Genomic DNA, 19,434 nt, shown 5'->3' with positions numbered 1-19,434 from the left:
GCATGAGATAGATGTGCTAGATTTTCAGATTCCTGGAGAAGAATATGGTGTTTGTAGGATGCCTTTCTTTTGCCCTCTGTTGCCAGAGATAAAAGAAATCCAAACTGAATTGTCTCCTCTGCCTGAGGCATTTTGAGCTTTCATTTTCCTTGTGTCTGAAGCTTGCTCCGTGTTTCTCTGTGAAGCAGTATGGCCTCAGCTGTTCATGGCTGTACCTCTGGCATCCTTGAAATTTTGGTAGAGAAAAGCACCATGAAAGAGAAAAGAGTGAGCTCTGGGATGGTTGTTGCGTTTTGGAAAAGCAGTAAACACCACACAGAAAGCACAGCTTTCATTTCAGCTTTTCATTTACAGTATCCTCTTCTGCAGGCTCCACAAACACATACCCTCATTAGTTTGTCTGACAGTTATGGATGCAGTGCCAAGGGCATCCCATCTAAACCCTCTCCATTGCCTGCAGTGGCAGGGATTCTCTGGGCTCTGAGCTGCTGCTTCTGCAAACGTGACCACTAGCCAGGTCATGCTTTGTGCCAGATTTCCCCCTTTCTCAACAGTCAGAGACCAAAAACTGCAAAGAAAAACCTCATCTAATTATGTTTTCTTGTTCTTCTTGTTCATCAGGTCCCACCACCAGAAAGTGACTTTTCCCAAGTCATGAACTGGGGGTGAAGTCTTCTGACTAATTTTCCCCTGTTGTCTCCCTGTCCCTTTAAGCAAAGACGTTCTCTTGGTGACTCGGTTACCTGATTCTCATTGCAGTAACAAAGGCAGTTCAGGTCTTTTCACCTGTTCTCTGCCGAAATATGTTCAGGCACTCCCTAAAATAGCTAGGAATTTGGTTCTCAGAGAAAAATAAGTTCACAGTTATACTGAGACTTTAAATAGAGTATTTCAGGAGGGTGCAGCTAGCAATTTACCGTTCAACACATACTCAGTGTTGGTGGGAGGAGTGGTATAAGACTTCAGTCAAAATGGAGGCTGCTGTTGTGAGAAAAGGCTTTTCAGAAGTGAACAGTCAGCTTGTCACTTGTCCATTATATACTTTCCAGGTTTGATATGGTACATGAAAATTTTATTGCATCAACTGTGATCTTTCACCTGATCAATGACTTACAGTTGGAATTAGCACAGTGATTTATATAAACACATGCTAAGAGCTTGTTACATTTCTTGCTGGTTTTCATTTTCCTTGTTTTCAAAATGGCACTGATAAAACAGTTTACAGATCTAAATTTAACATTTTGACTTTTTGTGATGCTCGTATATTGATGCCTATTTTTATCTAGAGAACACATGCAGTAAACATGTATTTCTAATGATTGATATGGACGATTCAGTTTATTATACAAGTCTATTGTCCCAGGACACATTTCATTTGGAAATAAAAGCAAGCTGTTCCAGTTTTCTTCACTTAGAAGCTTTTATACTGCTAGAGATTAGAGTCTTTTTGAGGCATAAAGAGTTAAGAGGCTCTTAGATAATTTTAAAAAAGAGAGATGATATCAAGGATTAATATATTATAAAGATTCATCAGGCCAAATTTCCAGCTTCTTTTGTTGGGTTTGCAAGGGAAATACAAAGCCATTTTATTTTTCATTGTTGTTTTATTCAGCTCAGATTTTTAGTAAGAGCTTCACCTTTCCATTGTGCTGTCCAAAGCACACTTTTTTGTACACAAAACCTCCCAGCAAACCCAAAGCCTACTAGAACAAATTAGGGTGTGTTATTAGTGGAGCAGAGTTAACTTTCAACTCAGATCAGGAAATGCTTGAAGTGATGTTTTGAATATGCAGAGGACTATCTGTGACTTATCTAAAGAGGTGGAAATTCTTTTAATTTGAATGATGCCTTGGAAAACAACACTGGTGAAGACCTTAGCCAACTGAATGGGCACATAGTATATTCAGAACTTCAAACATGACTCCATTCACAGACCAAAGTACGTGCTGTCACTCTGATTGGAATCAGGATTTTGAAGCAGGCTTTCTTACATATCTAACTAACTGAATTAGATAAAGGATCCAGAAGTTTTATTCTTGTTTTCAACTTCAAGGCAGTGCATCAAGATGACTAGCCTCTTTGGTGAACATCTTACAGAACTGCTGGTCGAATAGCTTATGATGTTTACATGGCCAGACAAATGATGTATTTCAGGCCCATGCTTAATGTACGAAGCATTGAACTGCACATTTTGGTAGCAACCGTTTCCTGAATAGCATCAGTATGAGAGCTTAACAGTTTGTATTTGAATTGTGAGCTGCTTTTGTTGACCCAAATATCTTTTTTTGTTAAGCATATCACTCCAAAGACAGATGAGCATGGATGCTTGTACCGAACCAAGAATGGCCAGTAATTTTCACTAAGCAAGCCAGCAAAAGTCTTGAAGTTTGCATATTTTAATACTAAAAAAACCCAAACAAACAAACAAAAAAAAACCCAACAAAAACCCAACCAACAAACAAACTGTGAAAAAAACCCACAAAAAACCAAAAAAACCCCAGCTAGTTGTGAGCCAAGTCTTTGAGCATATTTGATGAAGGCAGAGAGGCCTTATGACTGAGTTTTTCCTAAAATAAAGAAATATAAAACTGGGATAGATCTCTGACTGTGCAAACGTCCTCTCTTCCTGCTGGACTTCACCACAATTATCTACCTATTCATTTGAAGTATTTCTTTACTATTGTTTTCATATACATAGATTCTAATAGGGATGTCCTAATAATTGACAGAAATTAAGTTACTTAAAGGCTAAATAGAGGCTAAATTAAGAGGCTAAATAGAGACTAAATAAAGGCTAAATTAAGTTACTTAAAGGCTAAATAGAGGTAAGCCACAAGAGGGAATAGAGGGAAGCCACACCTTCCTTGGGCAACCTGTTCCAGTGTCTCAGCACCCTCAGACTGAAGAATTTCTTCTTTTCTAGCCTAAATCTCTCCTCTTCAAGTTTGAAACTGTTTCCCCTTGTTCTCTCTCCACATCTGTGTAAAAAGCCCTAGCCCAGCTTTCTTTGAACGCCCTCTTCAGATATTGAAAGTCACTATAAGGTCACCTTGGAGTCTCCTCCAGGCTCAACAATTTCCTTAGCCTGCCTTCGTAGGGGAGGTGCTCCAGCCCTCTGATTATTTCTGTGTCTCTCCTCTGGACACACTCAAGAAGCTCTATGTCCTTCCTGTGTTGGAGACTCCAGACCTGGACACGGTCCTCCAGGTGGGGTCTCACAAGAGCAGAGAAGAGGGGGAGAATCACCTCCCTTGAGCAGCTGTCTGTGTTTCTATTGATGCCACCCAGGTTGGCTTTCTGGGCTGCAAGCTCACACTGACATCTCATGTTAAGCTTCTGGACAACCACCAGCCCCAAGTCCTTCTCCTCAGGGCTGTCCTAAATCCTTTCCCCTCCCAACCTATGTTTATGCATAGGATTGCCTCCAACTGCATGCAGAACCTTGCATTTGGTCTTGTGGAACTTCATGGAATGCATGAGCCCATTTCTTGAGCCTGTCAAGATCCCTCTGGATGGCAAAAGTTTTGCCAGAAAATATTTTTGTATTTGTCAGAAAATATTTTCTTATTCAAGTCCAGACTTCTTGGCATTCAGCTTGAAGTGGTTAAACAGCATACAGAATTAAAGTGAACCTATGGCAGATGAGTATCTGAAATATGAGAAATTGAAACATCGTTCTTTTTCTTTGGCATTTTTTCTATAGTTATTCCAAATTGTCCATTTTTTTCAAATGTATTATTATGACATACTATCATAACAGAATTCTAGAAGCTCATTTTCAGGAATGCTTTAAGTAAATTAAAGAGCATCATTCTGAATGCATGAGAAAAAGATTGATAAGGATATTTTTGATAAAATTGTATTTCTGCCATATTTTTCACCAGTTTTGTATGTTTGAAGCAGTGGGTAAGTGGGAATATGACAGCTAGTAAGCAAGCTGTAGGAGAGGATGCACAGGAGCATCTAATTCTCTATTCAGGCATTTGAAGAAATAACTGAAACAGAAGCTGACGTCACTTTAAGTGAAAGTTTGCCTTGAACTGTTGTATATTTGCAAAAGTTTTATCATCCTCTGTCTAGTTTTATAGTCTAGAAAGCAAGCACATTCCAGAAGACTATGTGCCACTTCACAAGTCAGAATTCTTTACCAAGGTTTACCTTAACTGCATTTGAGCATCCCCAGAACATACTTAGTGTTTTCCATAAGGATATTATTTCAGTGTGAATATATTCTTCATTGTGAATGTCGTGTTAGGCTGATCTCTTTCATGCATATTGTGATTAAAATACAAGCCCTGTGAAGATGCTAGGTAAGTTACTGATGCTTAGCTGTTATGTTTGGGTTTTTTCCACCTGCCAATGTAAGCATATATTGTTACATTTTCATAATTTTTTTTGCTCTTTCCATTCTGTTTCTTCCTGATACCATGATTTTGTTGGGAGCTCAAGAAAGCAGCTGTTTAAGTCTTGGGAAATTACTGTGTAGAAGTTACAGCATACTGTCCACACTGTTACCTCTGCAATAACTATAAACATTGAACTTTAGCACTCCTAGAAGCAGACACTGCCTGAAAAATGTGCTGTTCATTTCTTCTTAGAAAAGATTCAACTGAAAAGTAAAACTACTGAGAAGAAAATTGGTTCTGTCCTGGCTCCAACGATGACAGTGCTTATTTCAGAGCTCACGAGGTCTCAGGCAGCCCTTTCTATTGCATATTGTGATGGGAAAAGGCTGCAGACAGGAGTCTTCCAGTAGACTGCTGTGGTGTGAAGGCTTTCAGTAAACACTGTCTCAATACTGCGTTGCCCTAAGGCCTCTCTTGCATCTGAAGACTTCTGCCTAAGATTCAGATGTGAGCTACTTTGTTTTTTCTAGCAGCTAAAAATTCCTAAAGACAGAACCTCCTAGTCTCCAAAAGCAAAAGGAAACCTCCAAACAGGAAACCCTTTTATTTTGTAAAGAAAAAAATTGTATTTTAGTATTTTGATGAATAAGAACACTGATAAATCATTGTGAGTATTTAGTCACATTGGCATGTTTAGGGAGAACAAGATAATGTAGTTTCAGTAATCTCTGTATCTTTAATGACAGTGAAAGTAATTTTTTTCTTCTATGGCAAAATATTTCGGCCAAATTATAATGGAAAAAGTAAATTCACTGAAGTATTTTTTAACAAACAGAATGTTGTCAGTGAGAATCATAAATTATTTCATGCTTCAATAGACAAACCTACAGAAAAGCTACAGCAAATTTTTTGCAGATACTTTTTGGTGTCTTTTAAGGCCTTGTAGCTTGTAAAATAGGCTTAATCCTACCAGGCTGCCCAATTGCTTGAGTAACATGAAAAAGATGAAAGATCAGCCTATATAAAAAAAAAAAAAAAAAAAAAAAAGATCAGAAATACTGATAGTTTTGTTGTCTTCTACATGGCCCCTTCACCCAATGCTGAATGAGAAAAGGTTACATCTGTCACCTAGAAGATGTACTCTGGGGAGAACAATTTTCAAACCATTCATGTATCACTTTAAGACATGTAATTATACAAAACAATCAAAACTCTTGAAAGTGGAACATAAAACTAGACATTTCTAAAGAAAATCATATGCAAGTCTATTAAAGCAGTTCTGTGTGAACTTTCATCTGCCCTGAGACTAATGTCCCGTTCAGTGATAATAAGCATCTTTTTTTCCTTTGACATGTAGATAATGCCATATACTCAAACAAATTTTTTTTATTCATTGACTGCAGGTGCATAGGGATTTGTATTGTCACTGGGGTTTTTATATACATAGTCAGCCTCAGGAATTCACTCATTTAAAAATAAACCTCAGGAAACCTGATTTTTTACAGAAAAAAGCACTAGCATGTATTGGGATACTGGGCGCTGGCATCTTTTCTAAGCTGTCAGACTTTCCATCTCTTTTAGTTTCTGACAAATAGAGTATTAAAAGGCAATGATGGCAAAATCCTTAGATTAAGCAAACAGTTGATAGGTACAGCATTAATAGGAAACTTTCCAGCACTAGATACTGGATGTGATATTCTTTGACAATTCATTGCAAATGTGAATCTATTTCATATTTAATTCTTTTTTTACATTAATTACTTGGTATGGCATTGTCTGTGTTAAACTAGATAGATATACTTTGTAACAAAATCTCCAAGTGTGTTTTTAGGTATTTATTCACTGATCATTAGAAATAGAAAATTACTTCTGTTAGAGACTTGTCTATCTTTTGCATCTCCTTCTCCTAATGCTTGTTCTACCTCCATTTGACACAGATGTGCATTCAAGCTAATTAATGAAATATGCTTTGACTCAGCATGAAAAGGAGGACAAAAATAAGAGCAGAAAGATTAAAATAGGATCATGTATTTCAGGTACAGAGCCCTTGTTAGGCAAAGCATCAGTAGGCCTCCAGTTTGCCCTGCAATGCATCCCTACCCCTCTGTTATTCAGCAGAAGGATGCCTGAAGAACCAGGTGTTTGTTTACCGTTAGCAATGTAGGGTTTGTTTATTTCTAGTTTGGAGACTACAGAGAGCTTGTAACAAGCAACAAAACTCTCTTGTTTTACTTTTTTTGTACTTATACTGTTAGTGTCTACATTCTGAAAAGATGATGCAGAAATCTGGAGAGAGAGAAAAGAACAGAGTTAAATTGTTAAACTGTAACATGTAGATTAAAAATACTGCTTAGATCTCAAAGGAAGCATGCAGCCAAACCAGCAAGTGGACCCAAGTTTCCTTTTATATAGTGAAGTGCCTTATATACAACGGTATAAGCTTTAATTGTTGCCCACTTGGTATAAATTATTTCAGTAATTCCTCATAAAGTATTACTGAAAATCTTTTTGTATTAAAAGACCTTCTATTAAAAAAAAATATCTACTGTTCAAGAACCATAACCAGACACTAGAGTGACTGAGAATACATTAATTTCTGTAGTCTCATTAGCATATCTCTTCTATGAGTCCAACTAAGCTGCAGTGTGACTACTTCTGTGTAGAGAGACCTAATCTAGTTCTCACCTTGGCTGCTCAACTACTGATGTTAGTACCAACTGCAGTGACCCTTAAACTGTGGTTTTGGATGTGACCTAGCAAACTGCAGTCTGAATGGTTGTAGCATAGTGAATGTTGTCCAGTTCATTAGAAAGCAGATTTAATATATATATCCATTTATATACATATATTGTCTCAACATAGGATATATAAATAATGCATATGTTTATATTTACATATAAATATCATATTAAAGCCATTGATAAGCAAGTATTTAAGTGTACTTGGCCTTGCTTTTTAAGCAAGTTTACATCAAAAATCCTCACTGCAAATGAAAATTTTGAAAAAATTATGTCCTGTTCCTTTGAAAGGAAAGGTATTTCATAACATAGTTTAGCACAAAAAAAAGCTGATTTTATCTTCTTGACAATTTCTTGATTTTTCTGTGCATGTTAGTCAAAATTAGCTTTTCTAGGAGATACTAGACATGTACCCCAGAGAAAAATTAAGAAAAAAACACCCTCCCAGAAATATTTTGTGAGTATTTCTCTCATGACACATGTATCCTTACATACTGAAAAAAAGATGAAAAAAGAAGCACCTCTTCCTGGGAGTGTATTCAGCCTTTGCATAAACAGTTCTATCTTAACACCTGCCCTATGATATTGCAGAAAACAACTTTCCAACATCTAAGTGGACAAGTGACCAGAAAGGCAGAAAAACACATGTTAAGAAAAATGAGCTGATAAAAATGTTTTTATTTTCAGTCAGAGTTTTGAGAATTTTGGCAATCCCTAAGGAAGGCAATTGACTTCTGTGGTGTCAATACCAACTGGTAACTTCTGTTCCTTACAGTTCAGCTGTGTTGGAAACTAGTGGTATCAAAAAAAAGGTTTTAATTTTAGGTTGTCAGTCCAACAAATTTCTTCTCTCATATCTGAACTGATGATGATATTGAGACAAGCACCACAGAAACTTAACCAGCAGTTAGTAAGTAACAAATAGGAAAATTTAGGAGTTTCATATATTGACAAGCATGATGCTTCTGACATTAATTGAATACTTCTATTTCTGTTTTTTTTAATTTTTGCTATTATTTTTCATTACTGAAAAGTTATTATACAGTATTTCTGAGAGCCAATATTCTGATGGTCTTCATTTTGTTGTACAAACAGTAACCTTCTACAAATACATTATTTTTTTCTTTAAAATAAGCAGCATGAATTTAGTTGGTAAACGTATATAATAAATTTATTTCATAAAATGCTCTCTGACATAATTTTCAGAAGCTATTTTATCTATTTTATCCTTATAAAAGTGATTTTAAAGAAAACTCTAGAGATAGCAAAGTTGGAACAGAGGGCTTGATAATCACATTAGGGAAATGTTGGAACACATTAGCAAGACGGTAAGAATGAAATTACTGTAAAAGTTAATACATACTGATAATATATGAAAAAACTGAAAAAGTGTAAATCTCAGTTTCTTCATACAATTTACAATCTATTTCAAAGCTTTGCAAGAAAAAGAACTTCCGGTACTTGGGAAATCTTTTTTTATCATTGAGAAACAAATTATTTTCAAACTGAAAGAGTAGGATGAGGTAATGTCACATAAATAAGTATTCTGAAGCTTCTGAGGGGAAAAAAAAAAAACAAAAAAAATCCCAACCCCAAAGCAAAACCACACTCAAAAACCAAACCAAACAAAAAGTAAAAAAAAAGAAAAAACCCAAACAAACAAAAAAACAAGAAGAAAATTACAAAGAATTGTGGCTGTGGGTTTGTTAACATTCTGTGTTATTTGGTTGTTTTAGTTTCTGTAGGTAAAGATGTCTCAACAGTTCTGTACAACAGAACACAAAAATTATAGTGTTGAATATAATGTAACACAACAAAATATTGTTGGAGATAGAAAATACTTGGTAAAATAATTGGTTTTTCATTCAGCAGAATTTTTTTAATCATAAAATATGTACAATTTATCTGAAATGGTTTGCCTTCTGACTGGAGCACTATGTCTTCCAGAATCTACTGTTTAAACTTATACCAGAAAAACACATACACTGGGGGTGATGATAGGTATTGCTTGGATAACAACAACAAGCAAAAAAGCCTCTACAAAAGCATTTCTTTCTCTTTCAATAATTCTTTCTTCTGTCAGAGGAATTAGCATAGTAATGTATCTTAGCTGAAAGAAGTAAAAAACCTAAACTAATATAGATAAAATGGTCAAGATCTTAATCTAAATATTTCCATATTTTCAGCTATAATTGCATAACTGACGGAGGTATTTTAGCAATATCTGGAAAATATGTTCACCGTGTTTAGGAGGATTTGTTACTATGTGATTTATTTCTTTTCCTCAGAAACATCTATAATACTCTTAAGTATGATTACTACTAATTTCGCATGTGTTCTGGCAGCTATTGTGCTTATGACAGGTAACAACAGTCAGATTATGCTTTTTGTGCTAAAATTGCTCAAATAACAGAGATTTTAAATTAGGCTAGTCTTTTAGTTGTTTTTATCAGTCTCTTGAAACTATGTGGTAATTATATATTAAATTGAATTTGAAGTGTATTTCCTAGTTGCTTTCTCCTTTGTTTTGATAAAAGGCAATAGATCCAGCATAGATAAATGCATGTAAAGTATCCTTTTCTGTGAATATTTGCCATGTTCTGTAGCCTTTTCTTTTAATATTTTCCATCTTATGTTCTGCAAAGCACTCCATGCAGCAATGTTATGGTTATGGCCATGAGGAGGAGGATGTTGTGGTAGATAGCATTTTGTGTTTTTCAGAAAATTGCTTTCTTTGAGGTATTTCTTTGGAACTAAATACTGATGCTATAGAAGGAACAGAATGATCTGATGCTACCAAAGTAGTAGAAGGGAGGAGAAGAAATGTGATAAATTAAAACCATATCCTATAAACTGGGATGCTTTTTCACCATGAGGATATTGACAAGGTATGGTGTAATGAAGGGATTTTGTAGTGGTTAATTAAATGTAGTTATTTCAGTGTAAAACTATAGAATTAAGAACTAAATAGTTCAGGATAAGAATGTGGAATTAGTGACATTTTTTAATCAATGACTGACCTATTTTCTCTCTGTGCTTCATTTCTTCATGTGTACAGTAATCATTTGCAGCTAATAAATTTTTTAGGAGGTGGCAAGAGGAACTGCTTCCTTGTTTTTTAATGTCATCTTCTGAATTTTTCACTGATTAGCCTTAACCACAATCTTCTTCTAATCTGATCAAATTCTTTATTAATGTGAATCACTTTCTTTACAGTTGTGCAGTTTGTCCTTTATAGTTGTCATGTTTCAATAGGCTGGAAATGTGGAGGCTCTTGTTGGATCCCAAGGACAAATAAAGATAACACAATTTTTGGTGCAACTACACAACTTTGTTGAAAATATACAGAACTGGTAGGCATTAAGGCCATAGTTGTTCACCTAATCCTAAAAAGGAGAAATAGAAGAAAAAAGAAAAAGGAAGAAAAGGAAAACAGAAAGGAGAGAGACAAAGGAGGATAAAAAGGTTATGGTAGAGTCACCACTCAAGGATCCAATGGGGTTCCCTTGGTCTTGTGGCAGAGTGGTCAAATTCTAGGTGCAGGGGTTAGTGTCTCTCTTCCTTTTAAAAACATCCAAGTATCTGAAGGGGACCTACAAGAAGGCTGAAGAGGGACTGTTTGCAAGGGCCTGTAGTGATAGGATGAGGGGCAATGACTTTAAATTAGAATAGGTTTAGATTGGATGTTAGGAAATGTTTTTTTCCATGAGGGTGGTAAACAAATGGAACAGGTTTCCCAAGGGGGTAGCTGAGGTCTCATCCCTGGAGATATTCAGGGTGAGGCTTGACAAGACTCTGAGCAACCTGCAACCTGATCTAGATGAGCATGTCCCTGCTTACTGCAGGGTGGTTGTAGTAGATGATGTTTAGTGGTCCCTGCCAACCCAAATAATTCTGTGATTCTACGGTTTTCTTGCTGTGCCACAGCTGCTAGCCAATGGTTGCTTGTCCTGACTTGGTCTGGAAGTTTCTATTAAGTGGTCACCTCCCCTGTAGTTTGCAAGACACCCGGAGTCCATCATCTTCTGAGTCAGCAGAATTAAGTTTCTGACTGTGTTTTTGCCTAACTTTCTCTCCTCAGCTGAATCAACTGTCTCCAACCTTGGAGCCTCACCTCCTGTCAAGTAGCTGGCTCTTCTCAAAATTTGTGGCTTACCTTTTATCGTGCCCAAATGTCATGGCTTCCCTCTTACCGTGGAACTATCTCTTCCCAAGCTTTATGGCTTTCTCTCTCATCCTGGTCCAAGTATTATGGTTTCCTTCAGACCATTCAATGAAAGTGCATTTCTTATCCTGTTAATAGCATCATAAACAGAAGGTGGGTTTTTCTTCTTTGGTAAAATGTTGATGAAATGAAAGCAGATGTTGTGGTTGTATGACTGGGGATTAATCAAATAGTGTGAGTTTATGACTGAATTACAGATATGCTTGAGGACTATACAAGTACCTGATATACCACTTAAATGGTTTTGTGGGAATGATATTGAGCATGTTTATGTATTGCAACCCAGACAAAAAGAAAAAAATTACTTTACTTTTCAGGCCCATAGCTGCTTAGCATTGTAGTGTGTTGTATTCAGGATAAGTTTGAGGAAAAATTGTTTATTGACAGAGAACAAAGACTATTTTCATTATTATTATTAGTAGTAGTAGTGGTAGTAGTATGGTTACTTTTACATATAAGTTTGTTGTACCATATTTATCCTGTTTCATGAGCATTAGGCTTAGTTCAAGGCAGACGTTTGTGATTGTTATGAGGTATTAACACGCATGAATCATTAGCCCAAATGAAACTGAAACCATGGCAGCTGAGAAAGGGTTGTGTGCTTCTAATGTTATGAAGACTAGCATCTGTTAAAAAATAATGTGCTAACAGGTTATATTTTTCATTAATAATGTGAGCCAATCTCTAAAGAGGTGAGTAGGAGAAAAATTTTACCTGAGGCCAATTTTTTCATAAATTTATTATACCATGTTTGCTAGACTGTTGGGTTGCACTGTTGGGCCACTGTTTCAATCCTTCATGTTAATTAAGTTTCACTGAATAACTGATATTTTTGTTGTAGCTGTGGGAAAGAAAAATTTAAAAAGGGATTGTTTTTGTTTTCCTGTGACAAAGTGATATTCTGTTGTATCCTTTGAATATCTTTATCAAATTGAAGCATTCCAGTCAGTATGAAATGAGAGGAAATGTGAATGAAGAGCAGATTCATAAAACTAATGGCAAGGCAGTAATTTTCCTCCTCTTGCCCTGTTTAGCTCAGGGTGTAAATCATCAGCACTGGAAGAGGAAGTTTGCATTCTTTTCCTACAGTGGTATGAAGTTAATAATTTAACCCAAATTAGTGCCCTAGCTACCAACAGTATCCCAGGGTTCTTTGATGCTGGTTTACTTTGGATACTAAATAAAGTATTGAAATCAGTGAATCAGTGAATATCACCCCTAGACTGGAGCATTTTTCTCTTTCACTAACTTCAGGACTGTTTTAGTGCTTTATACAAACTAAAGGAATTTCACAAAAAGAGATTTTGAAAGATGAAAATTAAAATTTTAAGTAGTAGTTTAGTGATGACAAAATTTATCTGTCAGGTAAGAAACTTCTACTGAATTCACTTTCTATTTAGTTTGAGAACAGGAATTCCCAAGTTAAATTAAACTTGAATTCTTTGAGGATTTTTCAGATGACTAGTGTATAAGGCTCTGGTTTTAAGATCTCAGGAGTTCTTGTTTCATTTTGTGCCCTAAGGCATATTGTTAAGCTGAATAGTTGTTTGGTATTTTAAGAAGTATGATCTTCTTAAAAAATAAAATTAAAAAAAAAAAAAAAAATTTATTTCAGGTATCCCCTATACTCTGAGACTTAGGATAGTAATGATCAGTTTGTCAGGTGCTGTGATTCAATACCCACCACTGAAATTCAACCCATTAATCCTAGTAGAGAACATAGTCTTGTATTGATAACAAAGTACAACTGTAGAAGGTCAGGTTTCAAAATGCAATTCTTTGAACTCTTGGTGACATGTAAAATGGAATGATCCTTCAAGATTCTGTTTTGTTTACTCTTAACTTTATTTATTTAAAGTAAAATTTTTATAACTTTGTCCTTGTCTTCTTTTCATTTTAACAGCACCTTCAGGTTTGAAGGAATATCTATATCTGGAGGCACATCAGTTAATTTCTTGCATATCAGATTTGTCATTGTGACTTCTTGCAGGCCAGATCTGAGAAGTAACCAGGAACCTGATCGTCCATGGAGAATGGAAAAGCCCTTCAAGTCAGAGCACAAGTGATCATGAGTGTCATCTGCAGTGAATCAACTTTCTCAGATCTGACAGCTACAAGCTGAGTCCTGGCAAAAGCCACAGCCTTAAATTCTATTTAGCAGGAAAGAAAAATAAAGAGGACTAAATGTCTTGCCACATTGTAGAAACTGCTCTCTACAAGCCTGACACTCGAGTTCTGTGCTGAGGAAATAGAGTAACAAAAAATGAGTTTTATGTGGATCCAGCCAGCATCCAAAAGAATTACAATATGTAGCCAAATGGAGAAATGAAGCACTTAGATGACAGCAGAAAATGAACACATTCACAGTAACAAAGGAATATTACTGTCTGTGGGGATGGAAGACCTGTCATCTCTTGTAAATATTCAAAGCCATACAGGAACAGGGCATCAGTGACATGAAATTGTTTACGAGGATGCTGTCTCCTGTCGTCCACCCAACTTTGACAAAGTTCAGCTGTTTGGGATTGCATCTCGATGCACTTATACTATTTGCACTGTCGCTTCCATTCAGGGTAATGATGTGCGCCACCATTTGCACGGATGGCCCCAGGAGATTTTTGACCACAACGAGCTGTATTTTGCTGGGGCTTCAGAAGGAATTAAAAATTTAGAACTGAAGGAAAGCATTAGCTCTCTCTTTCACTATGGGGATCTTGTTATGGAAAGGACTATGGTCCTTTCGTAGGTTTAAATACATACATATGCATACATATGTATAAATATACATATGTATGTATATATATGAAAAAGAATCAACATTAAAAGGTGTATTTAAAAGGGGATATAATCTTTTTTTAATAACATCCATTTTTTAATCACATTAGCAGACAAGAAATTTAGTCTGTTGAATTATACATCCAAAATGTTCCTATTAAGCATTGACATTATATTTTCATTTACTGTTAAAGGAGTAATTTTTAATATGTATTTGGCATAAAAATTTTCTAGCCATTTGTCTATACTTCATAGAGAAACCTAACAGACAAACAGCACTTTCAGTTTATTTTTCTAAATAAATGTGTTGCTTATATTATTTGCAGTCACTCATTTTGACTGGTTTTCATTATCTCCAAAAATGATTTAAAGACAGAACCAAAACACAGAATTGTTTGTTCATGTTAAGCTGTAATGATTTGCTGACTGAAAGCTTTAATATAAATACTGTAATTTGTAAAATGATTAAGTATATTTATACAGGCAAATATGTATGGAAATCAAGAGGAGGTATTTTAACTCTTAATTTCAGAACATAGTTTATTTTAATATCCACACAAAGAAATCTAAATATATAACGGGATAGGTTTTTCTTATTATCAGTCAGTTTTAGCAAGTGAAGATTTGGATGTTAAAGAAATGTAGTCTAATAGTCTTGGTTTCCCAAATTATACAGAGACCTTTTACCAGCTGACCCATTCAAAAACTTGATTCAATTTTTGGGGATTGTTTTTTTGGTTTTGTTTTGGTTTTTTGGATGTACATGTGTGTAAGGGCTTTTGCTTATTTTTGGGGATCTCTTTGTTTTGTTTATTTTAGCATACTGACAAGGCCATGAATTTGATACTATTTGATCAAACAAATTTGAGAAGCTACAAAGTAAGAGGTTGTTCCCTAGGGCAATCTGCAGTTTACAGTAAAGAGCAGTCATTGTTATTCATCTACTGCAGTATTTTCATACTGAGTTGTTGAACATTTCAATACTAGAGCTGTTTTGAATAAAAATTGTATTTTTTCCTTTTTTATTAGTCCATTAGCCCGTGTGTAATTTTAAGAAAAAAGTATGTGATTCCCAGCTCACTTAAAACATTGATTTTAAATCTAGTCATATGTATCTGATTGATAAAGCTGAATAGGTTTTTCTTTAATTGCATTGTTGTATGGAAACTATTAAGTGGTCACAAACAGAAAAATTATCTTTCGAAAAAAAAAAAAAAAAAAAAAAGAAAGGAAAATTCAATCCTTTTCTTAATCTGTGGATTAACTTTGTAAAGGGCAGATATCTTAAAAGTGTGTTGCTCTTCTCTAGTGTTCTCTGATGTTCTAACTTCTGTGTTTGTATGTGTGTGTGCACGCATGCGCACCCTTACCTGCCGATGAATGAAATGCCATCTCTGCTGAAGTAAGTGCCAGAAAGTCCTGTTACTGCAAAAGATGCTCATACTGTTGTATCTTTTGGAGAAAAACTCCAAAGCCATAAATAGCTTTTACAGTTGATCAGGAAATCACAAAATTAAATAATTAAGTGAATGTTACCCTCCCTTATTTCACAAAACTTGGGATCATCTCATGGTTTGACTCTTTTTAAAGAAAGCTAGTGGTCAATTTCCACTGATGCAATGGATAAATGAAACCTTTGTATTTGTTAAAGGATGATGGTTGTGTTTTGTTTCCACACTTTTTAGCTTATGGTTGGCTTACAGTCTTTAACTGTGATTTGATTTCTCTGTCATTAGAATAACATATTTGGACAAACAACTTGCATGGTCTTGGTTTTGCTCCCTCTTTGGATAATCTGTATTTTTAAATTGGAAAGCTAACTCTTTGAAACTAATTTTCAGAGTTGTTTAAAGAAGGGACAACATTACTGAAACAACAAGAAAATTCTAGAATGATAACTTGAGCACTTCCATTATTATCTAATAATATTTGGAAAAGCTCTTATTTTTGTGAACAAAGTGCATTCATCTATATTTGAAAATAGCCCAATAAAAATGTAGTGAAATAATTTGTTACTACTTGCAAATATTTTTCTGCTATGCTGAGTTTTAGAGCAGCTTGCGTGTGAAATTTTTATTGTACAAAACGCATCTGAAGCAATGGACATTTTTCTTAAAAAAAAAATTCAGCAGACATGAAAAAGATTGACCTTGACCCAGGAGTGGTTTTACACAATTCGTGTGATGCAAAAATAATAAACATATATCACCATGTAGATCCAATTTAAGTGGCAAATGTAGTTGAAAGATGGTGCAAATCTGTTTCTATGGTGTTGTTAACAGCTCTGCATCAGCTGGGGTTTCCAGCACTTTTACCACTTCAGTTTCAGTGCGTGTGAACTCACATGTATTGTATCAAATTCTGCTACCAGTGACACTGAAGTAAATCTAGATTTCTTTATTTTTGTAAGCCTTGAATAATTAAACCAGTAGATAAGTATTCAATACTGTTATATACACTGAGCTGATGTCTGTATACTGTGCAGATACTTATTCCCCTGAGTGAACCTGCAAAACAGGATAATAAAACCACTGGAATTCCAGAAATTGCTGGCAAATAATTAACAATGAAATATTTTTTTCTCAAAGCTTAAAAAAAACAGATAAGACAATCAGATTATTTTCTCTAACAAAACAAAAAAAAAAAAAAAAAAAAAACAAAAAAAAAAAAAAATATTTTTCCCTTATCCTAAGCTAAACATTTTGACAAGACCAGCAAAACTCTTTCAACTAAAGTGACTTGTGTGTCCTTTTGTAGGCTTAGGGGTATTGTGTATATAAGTTCCTGGAAAAGTAGCTCTATAGTTGTGCAATGTTCCATTACTTGGCATCTGAAAAGCTATCTGAAGCAACCAATATGTTTTCAATGATGAAGTATGCAAAGCAAAAAGCTGACAGTTCTGTGCATTCCTATGAGACATATTTTCAGGACTTTGATATTTTTAAAGGCAAGGAACACCATGATTCATGAGAAAAGTATAGATAAGTTAAAATAGCAGTTCTGTGAAGTAGAAACAAACATCAGCAAAAAAATCTCATGAGCAGCATGACATTACAAAATTGTTCCTTTCCTGATGCAAACAATACCCCCAAGTGTCACATGGCATAAACATGCCCAAGGGACCAATGTTTCTCTCTGATGTGTTAAGTACTCTGTCAGTACTTATGACAGTGTAAGTAAAAGCTTATCCCCAAGATAACCATGCCAGTTTTGATGTGGAAGAGTATTACCTAGGGACAGATGGGAGGAGGGCAGCCAGGCACTTGTGCTGCCATTGAAGGCAGGAGGCTCTCTACTCAGGCATCTGTCAGAACCAAAGCCCATTGGACAACATCTGGACAGCAACCACTGTCAGATAGCACATATCATCTGGCATCAGAGCTATCTGCTAGCCAGCAATGAGAGGATTCAGGGGATATGTACTCTCTGGGTGTGTGTGGCAGAAGGATACAGGATATTCAAGGGAAAATAATTAAAGGCTGTAATCGAATAAACTGTAGGCTTAACATGATCAAAATCCCATAAAGACCCTGGGAGCTACTGACCTGTCAGCCTTATCTCTGTGCCTGTGAAGATCATGGAAGAGGTCTTCCTAGAAGCTCAGACAAGACAGCATGGCTTCACCAAGGATGAGTCTTGTATCACCAGCCTTATGGTCTTCTATGGCGAGTGGCTATGTCAATGGACAAGGGAAGAGCTATGGATATCATCTATCTGGACTTCTGTAAAGTCTTTGACACATTACCCTACAACTTCCTTCTCTCTAAATTGAAGAGCTATGGATTTTTTGGATGGTCTATTTGCTGGATGAAGAATTGGTTAGATGGTCACATTCACAGGGTGAATTGAGTCAACAACTCAATGTCAAGACAGAGATAAGTGATAAGTGGTGTCCTTCAGGGTCTGTTTTGGTTCTGTTTAATATCTTTATCAGTGAGACAGTGGGATCAAGTGTATCCTCAGCAAGTTTGAAGAAGATACCAAGGTGAGTGGTGCAGTTAATATGCCTGAGGGTCAGGATGCTATTCAGAGGGACCTGGACAAGCTTGGGAATTGGACCCAGGTGAACATCATGAGGTTCAACAAGGCCAAATGCAACACCTTGCACCTGAGTTTAGGCAACCTTCCGTAAAAACACAGGTTGGGGGATGAAGTGACTGAAAGCAGCCCTGTGGAAAAGGGGTGCCAGTGGATGAAAAGTTGTACATGAGCTGACAATGTGTGTTTGCAGTCCAGAAAGACAACTGCATCCTATGCTGTGTCCAAAGAAGCATGGCCAGTAGGTCGAGGGCAGTGAGTCTGCCCCTCTACTCCACTCTGTTGAGACCCTAGTAGGAGTACTGTGTCCAGTTCTGAAGTTCTCAGCACAAGAGGGATATGGACCTGTGTGAGCAGGTCCAAGGAAGAGCCACAAAAATGATGAGAGGGATGGAACACAAGGAAAAATTGAGAACTTTTGGGTTTCTGCAGGGCTCATAACATAGATAACCCAGTCAATACTGCAGGCTTGGGGAAGAGTGGCTGGAAAGCTGCCAAGCAGACAAGGACCTGGGTGTGCTGGTGGATAGCCAGCTCAACATAAGGCAGCAGTGTACCCAAGTGGCCAAGAAGGTCAACAGCGTCCTGTCTTCTATCAGGAATAGTGTGGCCAGCAGGAGCAGGGAAGTCATCGTACCCCTATACTCTGCACTGGTGAGGCTGCACCTCGAGTACTGTGTTCAGTTCTGGGCTCCTCACTACAAGGACACTGAAGTGCCAGAACATGTCCAAAGGAAAGCTACCAAGCTTGTGAGGGGCCTAGAGGACAAGTCATATGAGGAGCCCCTGTGGGAACTGGGCATGTTTAGTTCGGAGGAACCTAAGGGGAGACTTCATTGCCCTCTACCACCACCTGAAAGGAGATTGCAGGGAGGTGGGTGTTGGCCTCTTCTCCCAACAAGTGAATGATGACAGGACCAGAGGAAATGGTCTGAAGTTGTGGCAGGGGAGGTTTAGATTAGATACTGGGAAGACTTCCTTTACTGAAGTAGTGGTCAGGCATTGGAACAACCTGGCCAGCGAAGTGGCTGAGTTACCATCCCTGGAAGTATTTAAGTAACATGTAGATGTGGCATTCAGGGCATGCTCTAGTGGCTGAGATTGTAGGGTTGTGGCATTTTTGTGGTTGTTATTTGGTGGAGTATATGTGGTGTTGGTGTTTCTTTGGGGTTGTTTTTTGCTGATCTTCGTGTGGGGCGAGGGGGTGAGGGTGGTGTACTTGGTGATCCTAGAGGTCCTTTCCAACCATGTCTATTCTGTGATTCTATGAAAGACAGAATCAGACTTTTTAGTAGGGCCTGTAGTGATAGGA

General features: G+C 36.6%; 1 protein-coding gene across 1 annotated transcript in view; it reads left to right on the top strand.

The window, feature by feature from the left end:
• Positions 1-16,092, top strand: part of PRR16 (proline rich 16) — a 144,818-nt gene extending 128,726 nt beyond the window's left edge. The window contains exon 3 of the mRNA XM_071730734.1: positions 13,213-16,092. The gene's annotated coding sequence lies outside the window, so the exon portion shown is untranslated. The remainder of the gene's footprint in view (positions 1-13,212) is intronic.
• The last annotated feature ends 3,342 nt before the right edge of the window (positions 16,093-19,434 follow it).

This window comes from Heliangelus exortis, chromosome Z (genome assembly GCF_036169615.1).
Source record: "Heliangelus exortis chromosome Z, bHelExo1.hap1, whole genome shotgun sequence".
Classification (NCBI taxonomy): Eukaryota; Metazoa; Chordata; class Aves; order Apodiformes; family Trochilidae; genus Heliangelus; species Heliangelus exortis.
The sequence above is the reverse complement of the archived record's forward strand: the minus strand, read 5'-3'. Positions and strand labels throughout refer to the sequence as shown.